Below are 27,809 nucleotides of genomic sequence, written 5' to 3' on the forward strand. Positions count from 1 at the left end.
AATGTTAAGAAGTGAAATGAGATGCAGGTGAGCTTTATGCACTGTAGATGGGTTTGTGGAAAGGAAATGAAGAGAAGGGGATAGTGGTGCAAATATTGTTGTGCTTCAAGAAGACATTGAGTTGCACTAGAGAACATTTTGCCAATTCTAGTTGAAGACAGGGTTATAAAAATGAATTATTTGGAGTCTGGATAAAGGCTTTTATGCACCACTCATCCATCCAGACCAGGGAGAAGAGACTGGCCAGCACTGTTTCCTGCTTTTCTCCAGTCAGACCTGGCATCTGATGTGCCAGTGATGAGTCCTCCTTCTGTGGCAGTCCTACTGCCCTGGGCCTCAGTTCTCAGAATTCTGTTTGTGCTTTGTTCCAGCTGTTGAGAAATACATTTGCTCCTCTCGCTTTCCCTGTAGGGTCCTAGAGTCTACCACCTTATTCTACCTGGCTGATTTGCCTCACCCTCTCTGCCCAGATTTCCTTCCTCCCTTTCCGTTCTTCCTTCCTTCCTCCCTCCCTCCTTCCCTTCTTCCTTCCCTCGTTTCTTCTTTCCTTCCTTCCTCCCTCCCTTCTTCCTCCTTTTTGTCCTTCTTTCCTTTCCTTCCTTCCTTCCTTCCCTCCCTTCTACCCTGTCTCTTTTTGTAGTACTGGGATTTGAACTCAGGGTCTCATGCTTGCTGGCCAAGTGTGCTACCACTTGAACAGCTCCACCAGCTCCAGATGTTCTTGATGATGCCTGCCCTAAAAAGAATTGCCCAGAATTCTTGATTCTGTCCTCAACCTTCTGAATGAGACCTTGTTAACTGGGGATAGGTATTGACTGTCTTCATGGCAGACAAAAATGATGACAATAAATAATATTTATTGGAAACTTACAATGTCCAAGACTCTTACTAAGCACTTTGTAGGTTTTACCTGATGGTCCTGCTATTCCTTCCCCATCCTTCTCAACTCTTTTCGTGCCTGTCTTACTGCCCTACTTTGCCACGGGACCCATACCAATCCCGAGATAAGAAAAAATCAATTTATTCCTAAAGCCTGTGAATTACCTGCTCCATTATCCAAAAGTTCCAAAACTTTTGATTTTCCACTGTTTGATTCAATGATAGCTGTCACACTGGCTCCAATGATAGGTCTGTACCCAATAGAACTTCTGTGTAAACAATCATTGGGTTGGGGAAGCTGTTGGCGTTTTTATTCATTTTAGCATTCACTGTTATCGGAGGCACAGAAGAACTTGCTGCCTGAGAAGTCAGTGTCATAGTTAGTGTTTCTGAGTTTGCTCTGGCCTGAAGATGGTAAGTCCAAATGCCCACCTGAAATTGTCGATGGAAATACATAGTAAGTATCCAGAGTCAAACTATCCTTGTTTCGATTATGCAATTGTAAAATTGCAACAGTGTGGTGAAAAAAACAGGCTTTGAGGGTTTTCAGGTTTTAAAAGTTGTAAACTGAGGTAGTTCAGGCAAATCACCCAAGAGTGCTATGCGTATATCTATACTTTTTGACATCTCCCCTATAAAAATTGCCTCAGTTTTGGCCTTTTTGCTACCTTCAGAGTCACAGATTCTATGACCCTGATAGCATTAGGAAGGAAGGGCTCTGTAGCTGTCTGTACACCAAGTTACACAAATCATTCCTATACTTCATCCTTACGGTTCTTAGACTCCTTTGTCTTCCTTCTTTTATCCTTCTTCTTTGCCATCGTAATTATTAGGATCACACAGGCCAGAAAAAAGTGCACAATATTTTATCTTAATTTTCAAAGTGATATAATCATTGACACATTTGTGACATGAAACAATTGATTTTCAACTAAAAATTTTTTCAGAGGCATTCAAACAGCTGATTGCTTACCTGTGCAGTTCCTGGAATAGTAAGATAGGCCATTTTGGAAGCAGTGTCCATTGTGAAATTTGTGACTGGTGTTCCACTGGGAGTCCAGAGAGAAATTTCGGGAGGTTGTTTGCTCCATGTGAATTGAAAGAATGTGTCCTTTCCCATGGTGCTGTCAATGATTACAGTGTCATTCATCCAGGAATCACTGTTCAGTGTTGATCCCTTACTTTCCAGCTGTTTAATTATATTTAAAAATTAATGACTGCAGAAGAGAATAATTTTATTCTTTTTTCTTTTAAAGATAACTCTTAATTTTTGGTCTAGAACAAGCTTACATATGGCATACCACCTTATACTGTATAATAGTTCTGAATCTTATTGGGTGTGGAGTTGTCAGTAGGAAAGTTAGGAAGTAAAGGTTCTGAAGAAAGGATAGGGTATAATAAAAGTCATAGCAAAGAAACATGGTTGTTACAGTTGAAGCTATGACCCTATTATATATTCCCAATTTTCTGAACAAACACCCTCCCTGGCTATTAGCACTAAAGGATGTTAAAATATCAGAGAAGAATTAGTTGTGTTTGTGTGTGTGTGTTTTATCCTCAGTTTATGTATTTTGTGATTCAAAAGACAATACTTACAGGTGACTAAAATATTTGAGCAGAGACAGAATAAAAGCCTCAGAGCTAAAATAAAGACTAATAAATAACTGAGACAAGCACTCATAGATATTTTCCTAAGTGGAATCTTGAAATAATTTTTTGCACATGATAAAGGGAGAAGCACCAAAAAAGAAATACATTCAGCAAGAGATCATAATGATATGTGAAAAATGAAATCTTGAGGAAAGAGAAAGTCAAAGATGAGACTTTCTGAGAGGAGGTTTAAAGAAGTTATTCAAGTCTTTGCTGATAGTCTGGAAGAGTCAACTTTTTTGTTTATTTTCTAGAGTCACAAAAACTGTATATATTTACATGTACAGCATGATGTTTTGAAATATGCATATATTATGAAGAGCTAAATCAAGCTAATTAGCATAATTTTACATACTTATCCTTTGTTTTTTGTGATAAGGACAATTAAATCTACTACCTTGGCTGTTTTCAGGGTTATAATGCATGTTACTTAACTATAGTCACCATGTTTGTGTAATAGATCTCTTGAGCATATTTCTCTTATCTAACTGAAATTTTGTATCCTTTACCTAATAGCTCTCCAAACTTTACACTCCACTAGCTGCTAGTAATCACCATTGTTTTCTTTGCTTCTATGTGTTCAATCTTTATGGATTGCACATATGACATCATGCACACTTGTGTTTCTGTGCTTTGTTTATTTCACCTAACATGAAGTCCCAGGAGATCCAAATTTACCTCTCACCAGGTGCTTCCTAGCGGGCACCACTTCAGGAACAATAGGAAATTCTATTTCTACTCCAACTCAGTGCTTAATCAAAAACAGCTTCAGTCCTATGCCGATAGAAGCCACTGAATTCTGCTTTGAAATATTGTTATGACAAAAATCTTAGTCGCTTGTCAAGTACATGTCTTTGAGTGACATGAGTTAAATTTGAACATAAATGCCATTTTTCACTGCTTGTCTGGAAAGGTTAAGAAAATAAGATTTCTTTGGCTACATAATAGTATTAGAAGAGAATAAGTGTGGGAAACAGAATTTTCTGTGTTCTGCAGCTGCCACCACCCAAGTCCACATTCTTTTAATTGATATTATTTTAACATGCTTCTAATGGGTCATTATTTCTTCTTCATGAGGTTAAAGTTACAGATTACCCTCATGAAAGTTTGCTTTGGTTTTGTTGTTTCTCTATTTAAGAAACTGCCAACGATATTCCAAGTATGAGAACAAAATTTGATTCCTTATCTCTTCCACACCTGTGAAAAGTCCACTCTTAAAATTTGAGCACCTCTTGCATGCAAATTTCTCATTTCTAGCAGATTTTTCCATATTCTGCTCTTATACTTTCTAATGTCTTTGGAAAATTGCATTTGGAGTTCCACCATCTATTCTAAATTATTAAATCTAAAACAGAGTACAAAATAATATCTTCAAAATCAGTTCTCTGTCCTTACTTGTCAATTTTTGTCTGTAGTAACACTATTCCATTCATCATGCATGTTGAAAATCCAAGAAATTCCTTTAATTTACTCTCCATACACTGACATGTTAGGTTGATTTTAATATACATGTATATGTATATATGTGTGTGTGTGTGTGTGTGTGTGTGTATCCCAATATATATATTTGGCAATAGAGTGGCTTGAATTCAGGGCCTCATGGTTGCTAGGTAGGTGCTCTACCACTTGATTCATACCACCAACCTATTTTGTGATGGGTATTTTTGAGATAGGGTCTTGGGAACTATTTGCTTGGGATCTGTGCTTCCTGTGTAGCCAGGATTACAGCTGTGAGCCACTGGTGCCTGGTAATTTTTTTTTGGCACCACTGTGGTTTGAACTCAGGACCTCATGCTTGCCTGGCAGGACTATTACTGCTTGAGCCACTCCATCAGTCCTAGAATGAATTTTTAACCTGTGTGCTGGATAAATCTACAGACCAGATCTCCAAACAAATCTGCATATAGCCCACATCCTGTAACTTCTATTCTTCTTATTGCTGAGAAGTAGAGAAAATTAGGTTTGTTTAGGTGATCCAGGCAAATTTTAATGTAGCTTACTTGATGAATTGGAAAATTGAAGATAGAAGTCTTAGTAAAAGGAAATGTGAAAGAATCATGGCAGTGGAAAGAAGGGAAACAGATTTTCCTAAAACATATTTTGATAAATACAGGCTGTGTTGACATTGCACATGGGACATGAATTAAAGAACAAAAGTTTATTTAAAGTTTTTGAATCTAAGTAACAAAAAATGGTGCTGCTATCGAGATACTGGCAAGAAAAAGAATTGAGTTCAGCAGAGATGTGAATAAAATTAATAATCTGTGGGGAAAAAGTGGTTGAAGAGGTAGGAGAAGCCCTAGGCTTGCAGATGTACCATTATTATTTGCTCTGTCTTTCTAGTATTTATTTCTAAGGTATATTCCCTCTAGGCACATTCTGAACTACTACTTGAGTTCATTGTCTAAATTTAATTCATAGGAGTGAAGAATGTATGAAAGCTGAAACATAAGATTTTAAAAAATTCACTCATCAAAAAATAAATAGACAAAGTCACAATGAAACCCCCTGTACAACTGTTATAAACTAATAGAAATGTAAAAAATTGGACAAAGTCTATTTTTGGTAGAAAATTTAATATTATTAGGTTTCAGTGTTATCCCTTAACCAAACTTATGGAAATAAGAAAAAATTAGTATTTTATTACTTATTTTATTCTTATCTCATGACATAATTTAGTTATAGCTAAAGAATAAATTATAGGTTAAAATTTTATTTTAATCAAAAATGTACTTTTAGGCAAATAGAGAACTCAAACTTAAAACTATCAATATTTGGAGTTTGAACTGAAGGTCTCCTGCCTGTGCTCTACCACATCAGTTACTCCCTCAGAGGAAACTACCAGGGATTCCAAGATGGTGGCTAGAGGGAGGAAGCAAAAAGCATGCCTCTTATAGTGAAATCTTGGAGAGATGCTGGAGACACACCTTGCAGGCAAAACCACCGAGAAGAGGCAAAACTTTGACCCCTGCACACCTCCAGCCGGCGCAGAGAATCTCCACTTCACATTAACCAGAGAAACCAGGAGGGCCCCCAGGCCGCCAGTTGCCTGCGCCCAGATGGCTTGGGAAGACGCGGACCAGGTGAGCTTAGTGGTACTGTGGTACTCCCTCAGACAACCCTGGGCCAGATCAGCATAGTACTCTGGACAGATCGACCTCCACCTGGGGAAAAAAGAGAGGGGGAAGGGAATCCTTCTAAGAACTGTAAATAACAAACCGGGCCTGGCCAGAGAGGCTTCGGAGGGAGCAGGGGCGTGCGCCCAGCAACCAGGAGCGGGAAAGCTTGTGAGAGTCGTGGAGGAAGGAAAACTCCACAGGAGAGTGGGGAAGACCCACTTCTCACGTGAGCTGGAAATAAACACGCAGGCCAGAGAAAGCGGGTGCAGTGTCACCTCCCCCACTGTGCTTGGAAAGGGGAAAGCTTGTAGCAGAGGCTTGGGCACAGGAGAACTCTGAGTAAACAAAGCCTGAAGGGCCAGGTGAGTGTTAAGCTTACCCCTGAGATCTGCATAAATAACGCCTCCAGCAAGAGCAAGCTGACAGCAGTGGGCAGGCAAGCCACAGCCCCAGATACCATTCACAGAACTGTCTCCAGACTCTTTTTTTTTCTCTCCCTACCTTTGATGAGAAAACAACCAAACTACACCTGCATGCTGAAAAACTTGCTGAAACTGTATTGCATTTGAACTTGGGACACTTTGTGGGGTTTTTTGGTGTGTGTGTGTGCAGTTTTGCTCTACTTTATGCATCCCCTTTGATAAGACAACTACAGAATAACATCTGAGGCACCATCTCCAGGATTGGAGACAGACAGACACCAAAATTAATAAGACTGAAACTTCATTGCATTTGAACTTGGAGGTTTTTTGTTCTATTTTTCATTTTGTTTTATTTTATTTATATATATATTTCTTCCATTTACTTATTTTTTATTTTTATTCTTATCTTTATTCTTTTTATTTTTTATTTTCAGTCCTCTCTCTTTCTCTCTAAATAACAACAGAGGGCCCAACTGAGATGAGAATGGAGATGGAGTGGAATTCTGAGTCACAGGGACTGCTTTTAAGGTGGGTGGGAGCTGGGGCAACCTGAGGAGGGAACAAGTATGATAGTGGACCCGTCTATGAAGACAGCCACAGGTGCTGGCAGTTTTCATTTTTTAAACATTTCACCAAACTCCTGTAGCTGATATTGGGCTGTTCCCTTCCACACTGAAAATTATAATTCTATTCCTAGTCACCTGGTTTCACTTATCCAGCAAACCTTAAGCCAATAATTTTAAAGAATTTGAAAATCCAAATTCTGATCTAGAAGGTTTAGGCTGGGCCTGAAACTGTGCATTTGCAATGAGCTCCAGGTGATGTGGATGTTGCTGGTTCAGGACCATGCTTTGAGAGGCAGGACTTCTGCCTAACACTGCTGTTTCCCCATGTGTCAGATCTCACATGAGGGCATTTGCACACTGAAGCATTCGTTGTAGCACAAAAGATTTTATTTCTAGTCTCCTCTCCATTTGTTTCCTCTGAAGTTTTCCCCAGTTTTATCACTAAAAGTTCTGCTATTTCTTTTACTACATCTTAAGCTGTGGATTCATCTGTACTCTGCAACTTATCTTGAAATACTTGAAATATTTTATTCTAACTCCCTTTCTCAAAACTTCTCCAAAATAAAGACTATATCTTACAAGTCTTTATATTTCTTAATATCTGGTACTATAGTTAATATATTATCAAAATTTATTATTTTAGTTGAGGACATAGTACATACTTGTAATTCTAGCTACTCAGGAGGTAGACATGGGGAGGATTGCAGTTCAAGGCCAGCCCTGGAAAAAAGTTAGGGAGACCCTGTCTCAACCAGCAAAATGGGGCATGGTGGCACATGCCGGTCATCCCAGTTGTGCCTGATGCCTAGATAGAAGGGTGTGGTCTAGGCATAAATGAGAGACCTTATGCTAAAAATATCTAAAGGAAAAAGGGTTGGGGGTGTGGTTCAAGTGCTAAAAGCACCTACCTAGTAAATGCAAGGCCCTGAGTCCAGGCTTCAGCAGTGCCAAAAAGAATTTTTTATCTGCTTCATATAATTAATCCTTCATGTATCAGAAGTGAATCACTTCCTTTTGACATCCACACAATTTTATATGGTCTGTAATAGTGCTTCCCAATCTTTATTTCATTATCACTCCCTCAAGAGCATTTATAGATATGTGTTTTATTATTCCTAACTGCATAAATTACAGGTGTGTGCCATTCAAATTTTTAAGATACTAATTTTGTCAGTTGAATTATGACCATATTTAAAATTGCTTTCCCACAGGTAGACTGCTTGTGCACGAGTGGGCCCATCTCCGCTGGGGAGTGTTTGATGAGTACAATGAAGACCAGCCTTTCTACAGCGCTAAGTCAAAGAAAATTGAAGCAACAAGGCATGACTATCTGTCTCTCCTAGGTTACCTCAAGCTTTTAGCTGGTCTTATTTTCCTTGCTTTGACTTCTTTCAAATGATAATTGTGCGATTTGTCTCAGTAAAAATAATACATGTTATATCACAAACTGTTTTAAGTTTTTAGAAAGCTGATCATAAATAAGCTGGTTGCCTATTTAAAATTCACACAAATTTAATATTTAACTTTTGGTGGGCAATTTGATATATTATACCTCTCTGCCAAGGGTGCCAGAACTCATTTGGTCTAAGTTTACATACTATGTAGATGAACTTACTATAGGTGGAGGTCCATAAAATCATTCATATTCCATAAAATGAACAAACTGGTTATATACTGCTAATGTGAGCTAAGTAGGATATCAAGCAGCTTCAACCAGTCAACTAGGAACTTCTCAGAGATTTTAAAATGTCATTTAAAAAATCAACTTAGCATCACAGCTGTTAATAGAGGATCCTCCTGATTCTGAGGTCAAGAGAGCAAAATTGTTGGGGGGGAATACATTCAAAATTGGGTGCCATTATTAAGGCATTATCACTTGTGGCTCAAGTAATAGAACACTTGCCTAAAATTGGGTGGAGGCAGCCTCATCAATGTTACAAGTCCTGCTGGGGCTACAAACTTTGTCACTTATTGAAAGGTAAACTGAAAAGTACATGATTTCCATGAAGGTCCTTCCTCTGCCCACTGCACCGTTTTCAGGGATGCATATTTAAAATGCTACATGGATTACAATGGTTTAGGTCATAAATGGCGTTTCTTCTGCAGAATATTCATCGAGATTGTTCATAAAGATAGCATCCTTATGTTCGCCAGGTTTGTAGCCAACAGGAACACAAATATATTTAAAAGACTCCCTACATTACTCAGTGAAATCCAGTCATTGCTTCTGAATTTGAACTGGAAGCCTCTGGAAAAGATGAGATATATTCACATTCAGCCTGTGCTCAGTAATCACTGCCACCCATGACCAATGCTAAAATGCCACCATCACTCCTTATTCTACTGTCCTCGACACACCTCATTCTTGGTTCCCAGTGGCATTTTCCTTTTGATAAAAATGGTCCTCAAATTTTCAAAACACATGTAGCTGCCATGACCCACTCTTTGGGGGTATATCTCCCCCTCAAAAACAAATCTGCACAGAACTTCAAGTTACTTAAAGTAAATGATTTCACAAGTTCGCTCATCCAGGTGTGCCTGCAGTGCAGTTTCTACCACAAAACTAGCAGGAGAGATGGGCAAGCAAGAAACCAGCAGCTTCAATCCCAGCAGAGAATTCAGCCATTATGTATATCTTAGGGTCACATTTAAATTTTCCCACTATAATTTCTTGGGGAAAAAAAGGTAATACTTGGATTAGAACTCTCAACTTTTGATGTCACACACAAAGGCATCTTGACACAAAGATCATCATGAAAAGAACCGTTTAAGATGTTTTAAGGTGTTAATAACGAGGTTGTTGACTCAAAGACTGTCACCTGTTTTCAGGTGTTCCACAGGTATCTCTGGTCTAAACAGAGTTTACACATGCCAAGGAGGCAGCTGTGTATTTAGAACATGCAGGACTAATTCTACCACGAAACTGTATGAAAAAGACTGTCAGTTCTTCCCTGATGAAGTTCAAACAGAAAAGGCTTCCATAATGTTTATGCAAAGTATTGATTCGGTAAGTATGCCAATCATTGCTACCAGAATTTACGACCAAGGTTATAGCTTATTTTATTCATTTTAAAATTTTATTATTATTGTTTATTACTATTATTATTATTACATTGGAGGGACTGAATCTAGGGCTTTGCATATGGTAGGCAAGCAATCTATTCACTAGAATACATCCGCAGCCCTGACAAATCTGATCTAAAATACCTGTCCAGGTGACATGCAGATTCAATATTATTAATAGAGTTTTCTTTGAACATTGGCTGACAAATGGTAAACATTCAACTAGTGTTATCTATTATTATTGGCACTATTACTGTTACAGTAATTCTACTTAATTTAAAATATTGATTGTAGTTACATTTTATTCAATAAAAGTACATTTTCAGAGCATTTTAATTTTTTCAGGTTTGTAGTTAGGATTTTTAATGCATAGTACAGTAATAATATTTTTTCATTTTGTTAACCTTTCAGGTAGTTGAATTCTGTAATGAAAAAACCCATAACCAGGAAGCTCTAAGCCTACAAAACATAAAGTGTGGTTACAGAAGTACATGGGAGGTAATCAGCAATTCTGAGGATTTTAAAAATTCCACACCAATGGAAACATCCCCCCCTCCACCTGTCTTCTTATTACTGAGGCCCAGAGAAAGAATTGTGTGCTTGGTTCTTGATAAATCTGGAAGCATGTCTGTAAGTACATGGGACCATTTTTTACTGTACATAGCAACAGGGGTAATCAGATGCTAGAACACATACTAACCTCTACCTGTACCTGGCTTGTTCCTGCTAGCATGGTGGCATAAAGTACCATCACTTCCTGTGATTGTGACCTCAATATTCTGCAAAAAATATTGTGGTGAAAGAACGAAAGAAATATGTCAGTAGAGTTAAGAAGATCTAACTTAAGAATGTCTTTTTACGTTTTCCAAAATATGAATGATTGACCAAGGAGACCTCTGAGGTTGTTTAGTGGCAAGATCAAAACCAGAGATTGAAATATGAAACTGCTTTTAACCCTTTTACTAAAAATGCTTAGGAGACAGGAGGACAGAGTGGATTACTAGATTAGCACAATTCCTAACATTGCTTTCTTTTACTTATATCAACTGTACAGGTGTCCCCTTTACGTTCAATGACACAAACAAAAAAAAAAAGCATCACCATAAAGAATATATGAGTAGATGCAGCCATTCAGTATTTCTCTTGTCATTCTGTGAATGGCAGGCATTGTATTAGACTCAGAGAAGAGATTCATGTCCTTGAGAAGGTCATGGTCAGGCATGGTGCACACCTGTTATCCCAGCAGGAGGACTGCATGCTTCATGCCAGCTTGGGCTACCAAGACCCTGTTTCAAAAAAGAAAGAAACAAACAAAAACTGAAGTTCAGAGTTCAGTAGAGAATGTGTTCTCTCCCTCCCCTCTGCCTGTTTAATGGATTCTTGTTTCCAAAGTTTAGGAGAGACACTTCCTCCAGGAGAAATGGGCTGGTCATTTAGGGTGCTGTAGGCAATTCTGATGATTCCCAGCACTGCCCTGTAGATACACTATTACTATATATTTTGTTGAAACTGCACAACTGTCCCCACTATACTGGGACTGCCACAGGAACTGGAACATTGTCAGATGCATCTTTATATTGCTATGGCTTAGAACAGATCATCACATAGGGATGACCAATAAGTAATTGTTGAAATAAACAAACTACAAACACGTGCAATGTGAGAAAGAACCTGGATGGATGGCACATTTGAGGTGGAACAGAACATATTGAAGACCAGGAATAAAACATTCAGCAGATGAGGGGAAGGTGGTTATTGAAAAGGGCAGAAAATGATGCAGATTAATGAAATGCACCACAAGAACACAGGACTTCACAGAGGACAACAAAGTGCTGGATCACAACCCACACAAAGGTTGAGGAAATGTTCCCGATTGAGAGATGGGCAGCCTGCCCTCCACAGGGTGCTGGTAGATCCAGTATAAAGGCAAAGCAAAATAGTGAAGAGCTCTTGGATATGGGGACATACAAGTGTTTCATTATGAGAGGGTTTAGGAATTCAGAAGGAAATTGGGGTTCTGGGTAGGTACCACTCATGAGTGTGCTGATAGGGACTGGAGAAGACAAATACAAGAAGAGGTACACATATGTCCTGGGCAATCAACTAGGAAGACGGATATGAGTCCTGATGGGTTGCCTAAGAGTCAGTTCCAGTTAACTCACTGGTGGAGAAGGGGCGGGTAAAGGTTAGGAGAAGATGAGGAAATGGGTCAATAGGGAGTGGGACTGGATTTCTCAGAATTTAGCTACAGTTCATGTAAATTTCACTAGTCACCTGACTAGTCCCCAGTAAATTGGGTAATTTCGAACGTGGTTGGAGTTCAAGATACTTTGGTTGATTTGTGAGCTCTGAGGTGTGATTTCATCTTAAGACAACAGGCACAAAGGATCTCAGGAGTAATTAGAGATGCTCTAAGATGTGAATCATCACCCCTAATTCCAACTCAATCTCTACCCTAACTTCCACCTCTAACTGGCGCCAGGAATGAGCTCTAGGTAAAAAGCTTACTAAATTGTATGTATCCCATAATAAACATAACCATATTTTTCAGTTGCATCAATTGAAAAAATGATAATTGCCTTCTTCAAAATTCCATTAACATCCATAGAAAATTCCTACCAATACATTTTATGTGCTCATTTGTGTGATCTGCTATTATCTTCCAGCTGAAAATCACCTCGTTGTTTTCTCATCCTTTTTCATTCAGCTTAGTGACCGCCTCAACTGAATGAATCAAGCAGCAAAATATTTCCTGCTGCAGACTGTTGAAAATGGATCCTGGGTAGGGATGGTTCACTTTGATAGTACTGCCAGTATTAAAAGTAAACTAACCCAAATAAAAGGCAACACTGAATGAAACACGCTGCTGGAAAGATTACCTTCAGTAGCTAGTGGAGGAACTTCCATCTGTAAAGGGATTCAAGCTGCATTTCAGGTGAAAATCATGCTGCAAATTTTTTTTTTGTTTTCAGGACATTTTAATGTGAAGTGCTGTTGTGCATATTTGCTACATAATTTAACATAATTAAAACTAAGGGACACGGGACACAGCACACAGAAAAAATTCACTTGATTTTGAGTGGATCAGTTTAACAGTGAGGAAACTGTGAGGGAATAAATAAGCATAAAAATGCTACAAGATTATAAGGAAGTCAGGGACCTTACTCTTTTGTAACTGTACAATGGCTGGTGCTAAAATAAGCATGGTTGGATTCAAAAACCATCAACTGTTGAGGCAGTGAAGCAAGTTACACAGTGTGATCCCCTTTGGGCCAGTTCTCCTTTCAGCTTAGGTGACATTCAGACAAGGCAAACTGACCTGTAGGTATGAACTTCAATGGAGCACAGGTGGTCATAAGTAGAGCAAGCCTCGTGAGCGAGAATGTGAACTTTGACATCACAGCAGCAGCTCTGCTACTTTCTAGCTCTGCAAACTTACTGAACTTTTCAGTCCCTTAGGATTCTCTACACTTTATAAAGTGCAGGAAATTGGAAAGAATACCACAGGATTATCATAAGGATTAAGTGAAGTGTTACATACTTAGAACAATAATTTCTATCTTAAACAGTGAATTTTATCCAAATGTTCATCTTGATGCATAATAATATCAATTATGTCACTTTCCTGATTAGAAATCCTGTTTTCCATTCACAGTCTATAATATTGTCTGATTTTCCCAATCTAATGTTACTCAAAAGTTTCCTAAGCCTTAAGTTTTCTCTTATCTGTATTTCTAGACTTTTTCCTCAGTTTTTCCTTCCTGATGCTCTATGCTCCAAGCAATTTTCTGCCTACATTGTTCTCCAAGCCCACTGGGTAACCCTGTAATTCTTCTGTTTAACATATTTTACTTCCCATCTTTACATTCTAAAATTCAACCATTTCTTTAAATTCCTCTCCCCTTTGTTTAGCTTTCTCTACCTCCCCCCAACTCTATTGAATCTCTCTCTTTTATGAATTACATGGATTGTAACCGGTTTGTAATGTGTAGGTCTGTATAAAATCACAATTGTCGCTTATTTGTTTTGTGACCCTAAGCATGATTCTTGACCTCTCTTGTCCTTCATTACCTCATGGGTAATGGGATAATAATGAAGACTAGCACATAAGGTTGTTCATGTTTTCATTTATTCAACATTTATTTATTTTCTGCTTGTTATGTGCCAAACAAAACTTCTTCACTCTGTGCTGCATGCTACAATCAGTGAAGAACAGATACTACATACATGATTAAAAAATAGTACCTACATATTACAGACACTGTGTTGTGAAGTAATGCAGCAGGGTGATCTGATAAGGAGAATGAGAAAGACAGAGAACTGCTTTAGGTAGAGAGCCACTGAGGCCTTCTCTAATAGACAACAACTAAGATCTGAAGAATGAGAAAGAACCAATGGTTCCTATAGAATGGGGAACACAAAGTTCTTAGGGACAGAGGTGAAAAAGAACTGAATGACTTTAAGAAATGGTAGGAGCTGGTGGCACTAGAGATTGACAAAGGGACTGTAAAATGTCCTTGGAGAAATAGACAATAACTGAAGCTTTCAAAGCTTCAAAACAAATACAAGAGGCTTTTAACTCTACTTTAAGTACACAGAAAGCTACTGAAGGATTTGAAGAATCAGAGTCTGATAATCAAGTTATGTTTTAGGAAAGTGATACTGGTTGCTCCTATAGTGAGCAAGAGTGGTGATTGGGAGACAGCTGGCAGTTGGACTTGTGTTAAATTACATCATATATCAAATATGTAAACAATATATATAATAGTATATAAACAATACATATTATAAACATTCAGTAAATGGTGGACCTATAATATTTTGTCATTTCTTTTCAACTTTATACTATTCTACCTACATATTGGTTTACATATTATTTATGCCTTTGCTGCTCATCTCTACATCTCAATCCTGCTCAGTAGATATTGTAAATTGAATTCAATTCTTTCAATGAATGCAAGAACCATGTAGCTCCTTTAATTCCACAGCTCAGTCACTGATACATTGTTCATTATTCAGTGAATAAACATAATTCAGAAATTTGAGGGAAAGAGAACTCTGTTTCATCTTAGGATCTTTTTGTTGGACTCAGTTGTGTAGGAAGAGCACGATGGGATGTTGTATGAATGCCATAAAAGTATAGGAGCCTTTCACTATTTTTATTTGCTTTCAATGCATGTCAGAACATATATTACTCCATATTTATGTTTATAAATAATAAGTAGCTATTTGCATCCAACTATTTGTACATCTACCCAAATCTTCACTCCCATGCCCAAAGCCACTGATAGTATGGCTTTTCTTTGCCTTTTGGCCTGGACTCAGTTTCCCAAAATAGAACTCAAAGAACCCAGTACAATAAAAACTGCTACAGAAAATGAAATATAGTTTTTGTACTGGGCTAATTTGTCTTTATCTGCCATTCCAGGTACTTAGATTTGGAACTCTATGTTTCCAATGTGGTGCTTTACAAGAAAACGATTCAAGTTACAAATAGTACTCAATAAATATTATTCATGTAGCCTTTGAGCATCATTAATGTGCTTAGTTCTGTGCTCATTCTATTAAAAGTAAATTAAAAACATTATAATAAGGTCTCTGACATAAACGTTATAATTTAAACACATTTTATTATAAGCATAGTGAGTTATTTTCTAATTTGAAATTTATTACTTTTTATGTTGAGGTGGATTCTTAATGCATCTGACTGTATGTACAACAGACTTTATACACTGCAGGCTCGTCAAAGCATAGTCTAGCAAAAGATATTTACTTTAATTCTGAGAATTTGACTGACCTTATTTTTCCAGACTGAGATGTCATGCCATTTAGTCTAGGTGGGGTTTTCCAAAGCCCTGTCCCCATCTACTTTCATTTGAACAAATAGTATCTGTAATTGAGAGGCAGCAAAATATTACATAAGATTCCCAGGGATTATTAATTGCAGATTCTATGACTTTAAAACAGAGACTATCTCTTCTATCATACCTACTTCTACCTATTTCCCCTATAATAGTTTCTAATTTCCTATTGTTGCATTTGAACTAGTATGGTAATTGGGCTCTGAATTATGTTTGCAGGTAATTGAAAAGAAAAATTCCCAATTAGATGGGTCTGAAATAGTGCTGCTGACTGATGGGGAGGACAACACTGCAAGTAGTTGTGTTGAGACTGTGAAGCAAAGTGGGGTCATTATTCATCTTATTGCTTTGGGACCAGATGCTGATGCAGCAGTAACAGAGATGAGCGATATAACAGGTAAAGCATGACCTATATATTGCACACCTTTAATTACAATATGTAAATGCAGACCTTCACAACTCAACAACTTCTCTTGAGCTCCTGCTCTGTAGGTACTCTGCCAGGATTTGGAGACCAGAGTCAAACCTGCCCCAATCTCTTTTCTCATGGTGTTTAAAGTCCAGTTGTCTGGAGGAAAAATAAAATATAACCAGATGACATTCCTGCATTACTGGAATAATAAAGAATAAAGTTCTATGTGAGCAGAGGGAGCCACCAATTCCCCCATGATTGTATACTGTGAGGGAAAGAAAGCATGAGAGACTAAGTGGCTTCTGAGCTGGGTCTCAAAAAAGGATGCTGAGTTTGTATAGGAAGAGTGGAGGTGAGGAAAGATGACCAAGGCATAACCAAAAAATAATAAATGAAAAGCAACAATGCAAACACATGGAGGGAATGGTGTCCCCCTGAGACCAGAGCATAGGCTGCCTTTATCAGACATGGGCTATGAGGGGGAGAACATGAGCTCAGGCTGGAAAGAAACAGTGAAGTTCTAGATAATCGCTAACTACAGTGGCTGTTATTTGAGGTACACAGAAGTGATGAAAATGGCCCATATTTCTAATGCCTTCTTACACATAGTAGAGGATACACAATTTACATCATGGGTATTGAGTATTGTATTAAATTGGCTTTAGTGATACCACATATATACTTGCTTTTCAATGCTTGGTTGTGTAAATTCTAACAATTCAAAGTATTTTCATGGCCATTATAAAAGTTATTTCTGCACAAGTTGTACCTTTTGGGGATAGTCCCCCTGTTTCCCATTCTTCTATTCCTTCAGTGCCAGCTACCGTGAGGACACCTGGGGATACAGCACCCCTTTTGTCTTTCTCATTTTGTGTTTCTGATCCACTTTGTCTGGAAAAACCTGAAAGCCAACTTTGTTAGAACTATTTCTTAAATAAAACCGGAAAGGGTCTGTAATGTCTGTGAGCCTAAATGCCAAGAATTATAACATCTTCTTTTATGGTCTGTGACTATTTGATATATTTCATCTAGCGGAGATTTCTGTTATAAATGTAGCTGATGTGTTATGATAATTTAAATTAGCATTTCAGAGTTCATCTTTACAGCTTTCTGACACTGGTCTAGCTTAATAATACAAACCAAAACTTTGATTTTGTTTAAACTGTTACCTTTTTCATTATTAACATGTGAAAAATATTTATTTTCTAGAAAGCTACCTAACTAACATATTTATGTTTTAGAAGGAAAACATTTTCTTGTTACGGATGTAGCTGAAAACAATGGCCTCATTGATGCTTTTGGCTCCCTTACATCAGAAAACGCCGATCTCACACAGAAGGCAGTTCAGGTCAGAGTTCCCAGTCCTGGAGGTTTTGTGCTTGCATTGAGCATAAGTGAAAAAAAGAGCTTGGTAGTTTTTGCTGAGGGAGGTGCCCAAGTGGTAGAGCATAGGCAGGAGACCTTGAGTTCAAACCCCAGTCCATTCCCATCCCTACCTCCAAATATTGATAGTTTTAAGTTTGAGTTCTCTATTTGCCTCAAAGTGAATTTTTGATTAAAATTAAATTTTTAACCTATATTATTTAGCTATAACCGAATTATGTGGTGAGATAAGAATAAAATAAGTAGTAAAATACTAATTTTTTCTTATTTCCATAAGTTTGGTTAAGGGATAACACTGAAACCTAATAATATTAAATTTTTGACCAAAAATAGATTTTCTCCAATTTTTTACATTTATATTAGTTTATAACAGTTGTACAAGGGGTTTCATTGTGACTTTGTTTTTTTTTTTTTGATGAATGAATTTTTAAAAATCTTATATTTCAGCTTTTCTACATTCTTCACTCCTACGAATTAAATTTAGACAATGAACTCAAGCACTAGTTCACAATGTACTTTAGAAATAAATACTAGAAACACAGGGCAAATAATAATGGTACGTCTGCAAGCCTAGGGCTTTCCCCACCTCTTCAACCACTTTTTCCCCACAGATTATTAATTTTATTCACATCTCTGCTGAACTCAATTCTTTTTCTTGTCAGTGTCTTGATAGCAGCACCATTTTTTTTTACTTAGATTCAAAAACTTTAAATAAACTTTTGTTCTTTAATTCATGTCCCATGTGCAATGTCAACATAGCCTGTTTTATCAAAATATGTTTTAGGAAAATCTGTTTCCCTTCTTTCTACTGCCATGACTCTGTGTCCCGTTTCTTTTTGCCAAGACTTGTAACTTCAGTTTTCCAATTCATCAACTCACCTACATTAAAATAAGCCTGGATTACCTAAACAGACCTATTTTTTCTACTTCCCAACAATAAGGAGAACAGAAGTTATAGGATGTGGGCTATATGCAGATTTGTTTGGAGATCTGGTCTGTAGATTTATCCAGCACACAGGTTAAAAATTCATTAGGACTAGTGGAGTGGCTCAAGCAGTAATAGTCTTGCCTAGCAAGTGTGAGGCCCTGAGTTCAAACCACAGGGCTGCCAAAAAAAAAAAAAAAGTTTCCAGGCACCAGTGGCTCACAGCTGTAATCCTGGCTACTCAGGAAGCACAGATCCCAAGCAAATAGTTCCCAAGACCCTATCTCAAAAATACCCATCACAAAAAAGGACTGGTGGAGTGAATCAAGTGGTAGAGCACCTGCCTAGCAAGAATGAGGCCCTGAATTCAAGCCCTCTACTGCCAAATATATATATTGGATACACACACACACACACACACATATATTAAAATCATCCTAACATGGCAGTGTATGGAGAGTAAATTAGAGGAATTTCTGGGTTTTCAACATGCATGAGGCACATTGTTACTACAGTCAAAAACGGACAAGTAAGGACAGAGAACTGATTTTGAAGATATAATTTTGTACTCTGTTTTAGCTTCAATAACTTAGAACAGAAGGTGGGAACTCCAAATGCAATTTTCCAAAGACATTTGAAAGTATAAGAGCATAGTATGGAAAAATCAACTAGAAATGAGAAATTTGCATGCAAGAGGTGCTCAAAACTTTAAGAATGGACCTTTTCACAGGTGTGGAAGAAATCAGGAATAGAATTTTGTTCTCATACTTGGAATATCTGTGGCAGTTTCTTAACTAGAGAAACAACAAAACCAAAGCAAACTTTCGTGAGATTAATCTGTACTCATTTACAAGATAGGTAGAAATGATAGAAGAAATAATGACCCATTAGAAGCATGTTACAATAATGTCAATTAATAAAAACGTGGGCTTGGGTGGTGGCAGCTGCAGAATACAGGAAAGTCTGTTTCCCACACTTATTCTCCAATAACACTATTACATAGCCAAAGAAATCTTATTTTCTTAGCCTTTCCTGATAAGGAGTGAAAAATGGCATTTATATTCAAATTTAACTCATGTCCACTCAAAGACATGTACTTGACAGGGGACTAAGATTTTTGTCATAACAATATTTCAAAACAGAATTCAGTGGCTTCTATCAGCATAGGACTGAAGCTGTTTTTGATTGAGGGCTGAGTTGGAGTAGAAATAGAATTTCCTATCGTTCCTGAAGTGGTGCCTGCTAGGAAGCACCTGGTGAGAGGTAAATTTGGATCTCCCTGGGACTTCATATTAGGTGAAATAAACAAAGCACAGAAACACAAGTGTGCATGATGTCACATGGGGAATCCATAAAGATTGAACTCATAGAAGCAAAGAAGAAAATGGTGATTACTAGTAGCTAGTGGAGTGTAAAGTTTGGAGAGCTATTAGGTAAAGGATACAAAATTTCAGTTAGATAAGAGAAATAAGCTCAAGAGATCTATTACACAAACATGGTGACTATAGTTAAGTAACATGCATCGTAACCTGAAAACAACCAAGGTAGTAGATTTAATTGTCCTTTTCACAAAAAACAAAGGATAAGTATGTGAGATTATACTAATTATCTTGATGTAGCCCTTCCATAATATATGCATATTTCAAAACATCATGCTGTACATGTAAATATATATAATTTTTGTGACTTTAGAAAATAAACAAAAAAGTAGACTCTTCCAGACTATCAGCAAAGACTTGAATAACTTCTTTAAATCTCCTCTCATAAAGTCTCATCTTTTACTTTCTCTCTTCTTTCATTCTTCACATATCAGTATGTTCTTTTGCTGAATGCATTTTCTGTCTGGTAGTTCTCTGTCTATCTTGTGTAAAAATTATTTCAAGATTCCACATTAGGAAAATATCCATGAGTGCCTATCTCAGTTATTTATTAGCCTTTATTTTAGCTCTGAGGCCTTTATTCTATCTCTGCTCAAATATTTTAGTCACCTATAAGTATCGTCTTTTGAATATCAAAATAGGTAAACTGAGGAAAACACACACACACCTCACAACTAATTCTTCTCTGCTATTTTAACACCCTTTTGTGCTAATAGCCAGGGAAGGTGTTTGTTCAGAAAATTGGGAATATATAATAGGGTCATAGCCTCAACTCTAACAACCATGTTTCTTCTCTATGACTTTTATTATACCCTATCCTTTCTTCAGAACCTTTACTTCAAAACTTTCAGACTGACAACTCTCACAGCCCAATAAAATTCAGAACTATTATACAGTATAAGGTGGTATGCCATATGTAAGCTTGTTCTAGACCAAAAATTAAGAGTTATCTTTAAGAGAAAAAAGAATAAAATTATTCTCTTCTGCAGTCATTAATTTTTAAATATAATTAAACAGCTGGAAAGTAAGGGATCAACACTGAACAGTGATTCCTGGATGAATGACACTGTAATCATTGACAGCACCGTGGGAAAGGACACATATTTTCAAGTCACATGGAACAAAGAGCCTCCCAAAATTTCTCTCTGGAATCCCAGTGGAAAATCAATCACAAATTTCACAGTGGATAGTGCTTCCAAAATGGCTTATCTTACTATTCCAGGAACTGCATAGGTAAGCAATCACCAGTTTGAATGACTCTAAAAATTTTTTTTAAGGTGAAAATCAATTGTTTCATGTCACAAATGTGTCAATGATTATATCACAAATGTGTCAATGACTATATCACCTTGAAAATTAAGATAAAATACTGTGCACTTTTCTGGGCTGTGTGATCCTAATAATTACAATGGCAGAGAAGAGGAAGGATGAAAGAAGGAAGACAAGGGAGTCGAAGAACTGTAAGGATGAAGAATAGGCACAATTTGTGTAAGTTGGTGTAGAGACAGCTACAGAGCCCTTCCTTCCTAATGCTACCAGGGTCATAGAATCTGTGACTCTGAAGGTAGAAAAAAGGCCAAAACTGAAGCAATTTTTATAGCCAAGATGTCACAAAGTATAGATACCATGCATAGCATTCTCGGTGATATGCCTGAACTGCCTCAGTTTACAATTTTTAAAACCGGAAAACCCTCAAAGCCTGTTTTTTTCACCACACTGTTGCAATTTTACAATTGCATAATGGAAACAAGGATAGTTTGACTCTGGATACTTACTGTATATTTCCATCGACAATTTCAGGTGGGCATTTGGACTTACCATCTTCAGGCCAAAGCAAACTCAGAAACACTAACTATGACAGTGACTTCTCGGGCAGCAAGTTCTTCTGTGCCTCTGATCACAGTGAATGCTAAAATGAACAAAAATGCCAACAGCTTCCCCAACCCAATGATTGTTTACGCAGAAGTTCTACAGGGCTATATACCTATCATTGGAGCCAGTGTGACAGCTATCATTGAATCAAACAGTGGAAAATCAAAAGTTTTGGAACTTTTGGATAATGGAGCAGGTAATTCACAGGATTTTAGGAATAAGTTGATGTTTTCTTAATTCAGGATTGGAATGGGTCCTGAGGTAGGACAATAAGAAAAGCACGAAAAAAGTTGAGAAGGATGGTGAAGGAATAGCAGGACCATCAAGTAAAACCTACAAAGTGCTTAGTAAAAGTCTTGCACATGATAACCTTCCAATAAATATTATTTATTGTCATCATTTTTGCCTGCCATGAAGAAATTCAATACCTATCCTCAGTTAAGAAGGTCTCATTCAGAAGGTCGATACAGAATCAAGAATTCTGGGCAATGCTTCTTAGGGCAGGTATCATCAAGAATATCTGAGCTAGTGTAGTGGCTCAAGTGGTAGAGCAACTTCCTAGTAAGCACAAGACCCTGAGTTCAAACCCCAGTACTACAAAAAGAGACAGGGTAGAAGGGAAGGAAGGAAGGGACTGAGGGAAAGAGAGGGAAAGAAGGAAGCAAGGGAGGGAGGGAAGGAAGGAAAGAAAGAAAGAAGGAAGGAAAGAAGGAAGGAAGGAAATCTGACCAGAGAGGGTGAGGCAAATCAGCCAGGTAGAATTAGGTGGTAGAATCCAGGCCCCTACAGGGAAAGCGAGAGGAACAAGTGTATTTCTCAAAAGCTGGAACAAAGCACAAACAGAATTCTGAGAACTGAGGCCCAGGGCAGCTAGGACTGCCACAGAAGGAGAACTCATCACTGGCTCATTAGATGCCAGGTCTGACTGGACAAAAGCAGGAAACAGTGCTGGCCAGTCTCTTCTCCCTGGTCTGGATGGATGAGTGGTGCATAAAAACCTTTATCCAGAGTCTGGGTTATTCTGGGAGCTGAATCTTCTGTTTGAGATCGTTGTACAATTTGATACGCTTCTGAATTATTGCAAGTTTCTATCAGTATCTTTTGTGATGTAATTTGTTCAGTCATTTTATAACCCTGTCTTCAACTAGAATTGGCAAAGTGTTCTTTGGTGCAACTCAATGTCTTCTTGAAGCACCACAATATTTGCACCACTATTCCCTTCTCTTCATTTCCTTTCCACAAACCCATCTACAGTGCATAAAGCTCACCTGCATCTCATTTCACTTCTTAACATTCTGCCATGAGAGCATTTAGCTAATTGAAGAACAAGCTAATTTGGGATGCCTTTACCTACGAAGGTATTAGTGATGGCCAAGAGCTGAGAGCAGGCATTCTCCCACTCTACAAAGCAAAGTATATTCTGGAGGATTGTTAACATACAGAATGCTGAGGGCTTTCCCTCAACAAGTCTAAAAGTTCCAGATTTTTAGTGTGGTACAGATACAGCTGGTGCAAGGACCTTGCTTTAACGTCCTCTGCTTAGAGTATTAAACCCCCTAGGAAATGTGTTTTGCAATTTAACAACTCACTTCAATGCTGGTCATAATCAAGAAGTGCACTTATAAACTCCAAATGTTTATCCCATGGTAGATGGGGGTTTCCTCTGATAAACCAGAGTTAATTGATCAAGAGTGTGAAATCTGAAAAAAGAAAGACTTGTTGAAGAGAAATAACTAATTTTAGTCAACTGTAGTGAGAATGAAATCCTTCACAAGGACACTTTTTCCCTAATGGAGACCCTTTTGACTGAAAAATGACATGATAGGAATAGATAAAGTTAGCTGAAAGCAAGCTCACTGGCAGAAAAATTTTAAGAAAAGTACTGTAATCTGTTTATAAATTGGCAAGAGACAAGAAGAAGAGATACTTAAGTATGCATTATACATACACACGTTTCAGTCTGTGTAGATGAGTTATGAGGATATATAGACACCGAAATTACTCAAGGTATCAACTCAACAGTGTATTGTTTTCACAGCACATAGTGGAAATATTCTTCAAAGGTCAAGTGCAAAATACTGAGTTATGCTTATAGAAGCCAGTGCTTGTCTTAGAAAATGCATGAACTTGTCTTTTCATTTACAGTCATAGCTTATTTCTTCATTTCTACAAGGTGCTGACACTTTCAAAAATGATGGAGTCTACTCCAGGTATTTTACAGCTTATTCAGGCAAATATAGCTTAAAAGTGAGGGCTCATGGAGGAACAAACTCTGCCAGGCGAAGCTTACAGAGTCCTGCAAATAGAGCTGCTTATATACCAGGCTGGGTAGTGAATGGTGAGTAGCTCCTGGTATCTAAAATCCACTCAGAGCTTGAAAAATATTTGTGATTTGATATAACTAAGTCCTCAAACATTTTACAACTCAAAGTATAGCTTTCTCCATTTCTAGAATGAATTTCTGGTGCTGTTGAAATGGCTCAACTGGTAGAGTGCCTGCTTAGCAAGCATGAAGCCCTGAGTTCAAACCCCAGCTCCACAAAAAAAAAAAAATGAAGTTTCAGATAATTACCTCTAGATACCTCATAAGAATTCAAAACCTTCCAGCTGGTATCATGTAACTATGGAACACCTTAATCATATCAGCAGTAATATGCCCAATTTTCAGATCAGGACAAAGATAATAACCCAATACGTTGTAAGCCTAAGTGTGAATCGGTAGCAGGATTTATCCTTCAGATGACAGGTGCTGTAAGAATAAACATTTATTTGAAATGTTCTTATGTCAAAAAAAAGAAGTATAAATTAAGATGATAATCATTACGAATGCATTTTAATGCTAGCTTTTCTTTGTCTGGTCCCTTATCTTGCAACATTTGGGGCTTTTCATTAGCAATTAGAATACAATCAGAAGTGCACTTGTAGGAGGGAGGGAAGGAACTGACCAGTGGTTGGAAAGGAACTTGGAATGATTTCCCCAGGTAAACCCTTAGCTTTGAGATAATTTCAAAAATAAAGAAATGTTTGTTTTAAATGCATATGTTGAATTGTATGACATTATTCTCATTTAGTGTCGTTTTCTTTCCAAAATAATTTGTTATCCAATGTTATCCTACAACTTCCTGGTAAGAATATCGAAGGAAATTCTCCACCAATTAAATACTTATGATTGTGTCACAGGACTTAGTAAAATATAGCTACATATATGAAAAAACAAAAAAATGAAAGGTATGAAGGATTGGGAAGGTGATTCATTGAATTGTAAAAATACTAGTACAGTTTTCCCCTTTTAAAGTAGAGAGTTTTTAATGCAGGGGAAATCAAGAGGAACCCACCAAGACCTGAAATTGACGATGCTCAGACAGTGCTGGAGAGTTTCAGCAGAACAGCAACTGGAGATGCGTTTGTGATGTCAGATGTTCCCAGTGGTCCATTGCCTGACCTGTTCCCACCAAGTCAAATCACAGACCTTCATGCAACACTCGATGGGGACAAAATCAATCTCACATGGACAGCACCAGGAGATGATTTTGATGTTGGAACAGGTAAGAACGGAGTCATGTGGTTTGACTTGAGTGAAAGGAGCTCATTGTAAAAGAAAGGGTGTGTGTGTAGGTTAGGTTAGAAAAGTTTTTAATTGACAGCTCGGAAAGTATGAATTTTCTAATGTGAGATCCTTGAATAATCAAACATGATAAATTTTAACCTGGTCCTATATTTCATAAAAAGACAGTGCATTTGGCAGAGTTTAAGAATTCTGGGCTGGCGGTGCGGCACAAGAGGCAGAGTGCTTGCCTCACAAGCATGAAGCCCTGAGTTCAAAACCCAGTACCACAAAAAAGAAAAGGAAAAAAAATGTTTTTAAGTCAGAATTTAGCTGGGCTTGATGGTACAGCCCTATGATCCCAGCACTTGGGAGGCTAAGGCAGTAGGATCAGGAGTTCCAGACTGATCTAGGATACAAAGTGAGAATCTGCCTCTCAAAAGACCTATTAATAATAATAATAACAAAAATGATAAATTAAAGGAAAGGAAATATTCAGCATCTATTGAAAAATCAGACTTCTGATATAAACATGTACTTTACATAACTAAATAACATTTTTGAGAATAAATGGAAAGGAATTTAACATGAATGCTACTTACTAAACCATGTGTAACTTTTCTTTCTTAGTTCGAGATTATATCATAAGAATAAGTGAGAATATCATTGACCTAAGGGACAATTTTGATGATGCTCTTCAAGTTAACACTTCTGACCTGGCACCAAAGAAGGCCAAGTCTGAGGAAACCTTTGCGTTTAAACCAGGAAAAATCTCAGAAGAAAATGCAACCCACACATTCATTGCCATTCAAAGTGTAGACGAAAGCAATTTGACATCAAAATCATCCAACATTGCACAAGTGGCTCTGTTTGTCCCTCAAGAAGATCCGAGTCCTGATCCAAACTACCCCAGTCCTGGAAGCAATCCTAGTGCTGGAGTTAATATTACAACTTTGGTGTTGTCAGTGGTAGGGGCTGTGGTAGTTGTTACCATTATTGTAAGTGCCACTATTTGTTTCTTAAATAAAAGAAATTCTTCAAGGAGACCTAGAACAGCATTTTAAAAGAACAGAAAGAACAGAAGTAAAAGTTATTTCTGAATTTTTAATTTAAGCAGTGTGATCATGAACTCACAAAAATAATCTTAAAAGGTCTAAAAGGATACTTTGGTTAGATATAAATATCCATGGATATGTGAAAAGCTGTGAATATTAAAGTTTAATAATTTTACTTACTGTTTTTAGTATCATAGTGATAGTTTTTTCTTATTGATCACTAACTATATATTTTTCTTATGCAAATGTTTTCTGAAATACTTCAACTCTCATGAAGAAGTTAAAGTTATCTATTTGAATAGTCAAAACAGAAGCAAATAAACAGTATTTGGAGTAAATGAATAGAGTCTTGGTGCTGTTAGGATAAATTGATGGTAATATATTTACCTAAAATCTGCAATTTTTCACAATAATAGCTAAGCTGTTTCTTTCATCAAAAAAGAATATGTGAAGCTCCTGTTCTATTGAGTTTGTTTTTACAGAAAGATTGCAAAATATGTTAAAAACATGTTTTAATTCATCACTCAGAATCATAGCCTTATGGGTCACAACTATATTGATTTAAAGAGACCATTAAGGACAAAATGTAGGTTGAAAAGAGCAAGTTCACATAGTAGATCATATTTATAGCCTCTCTTGAGTCCAAGTTTCCAATTTGGATTGTTCTTCAAACTGTTGGTATTCCCACTTTGTACAGAGGTTTACTATCACATTTCTGCAAGCAAAGCAACTGAAGAGGAAATAAAGAACCACATACACACATTTATATCTGTGTCTCATGTAGCCTTAGCAGAAACTTCTTGCTGATTTAGAAGGGAAAATGAAAGTCAATAAGCTGAGTCCAAATAACAATCTTTCACCATGGACTAGATCCTTTGACCTGGCATAATTAATGTGGTCTGATTACCAGGGTTCACTAAAGGGCCTGTGGTTTAACTTGGAGGTGATATAAGATCAAAGAAGCGGGGAGTAAATGGTAGACTCTAAATTACCAGTAAGGTTTGACTTGCTCTCACAGCAATCATAGTAAAATGTGCTGTCCACTAGGGCATGTGGGGATTGTGACATTGAAGAAAAGGTCTAGTGACACTGCTAGCTCTTCTAGCAGGATAGCACCTGTTCATCCAGTTCTAATGGCTAGAGATGTGCAGGTACACATGGAGAAAACTGAGGAAAAGATAAAGTGTTAGACACCTGGCCTTTTACCAAAGGAGAATTAAAGCTTGAAATTCTGTATTGGCAACAGAGATACTTTCCCTGTGCCCTTCTTACCCATCCATCCCATAACTCTGAAAGCAAAACCTACCAACCTGGTCATTTCTTTCCCTGATGTTACAGTGCTCAGATGGGTACAAGTGGTAGACTATTTCTTACCAGGTCAAGCCCTGATTAATTGTATTCCCAAATCTGCATCAAGTAGCCAGGTATGAACCAGGAAGAATAAGAAAACTAAATGATCATTATAGTTGTAGTCAGGACAATCTACACAACTTGTACAAAGTGAAAATGAGAGGCCTATGCTTAAAATTAATCAGAATTTCAAGACAGCAACAGCAAAGAGTTAAACTAGTTCAGAACCTTTCTAAGCACAGAGCCCCTAACATCTACACAGACCCAGTGCCCACAAAGCCAGCTCTGCCATACTGTAGCAAAAATGACCAAAGCACCTGAAGTATAGA

The 27,809-nt window shown here is 37.5% G+C and overlaps 2 pseudogenes; one reads left to right on the forward strand and one right to left on the reverse strand.

The window, feature by feature from the left end:
* LOC109674365 (calcium-activated chloride channel regulator 4-like) overlaps window positions 1-27,809 on the reverse strand; it is a 74,691-nt pseudogene that overhangs the window by 3,394 nt on the left and 43,488 nt on the right.
* Window positions 2-26,139, forward strand: LOC109674362 (calcium-activated chloride channel regulator 4-like; annotated as a pseudogene).

The sequence above is a fragment of the Castor canadensis genome, chromosome 7 (assembly GCF_047511655.1).
Source record: "Castor canadensis chromosome 7, mCasCan1.hap1v2, whole genome shotgun sequence".
NCBI classification, from domain to species: Eukaryota; Metazoa; Chordata; class Mammalia; order Rodentia; family Castoridae; genus Castor; species Castor canadensis.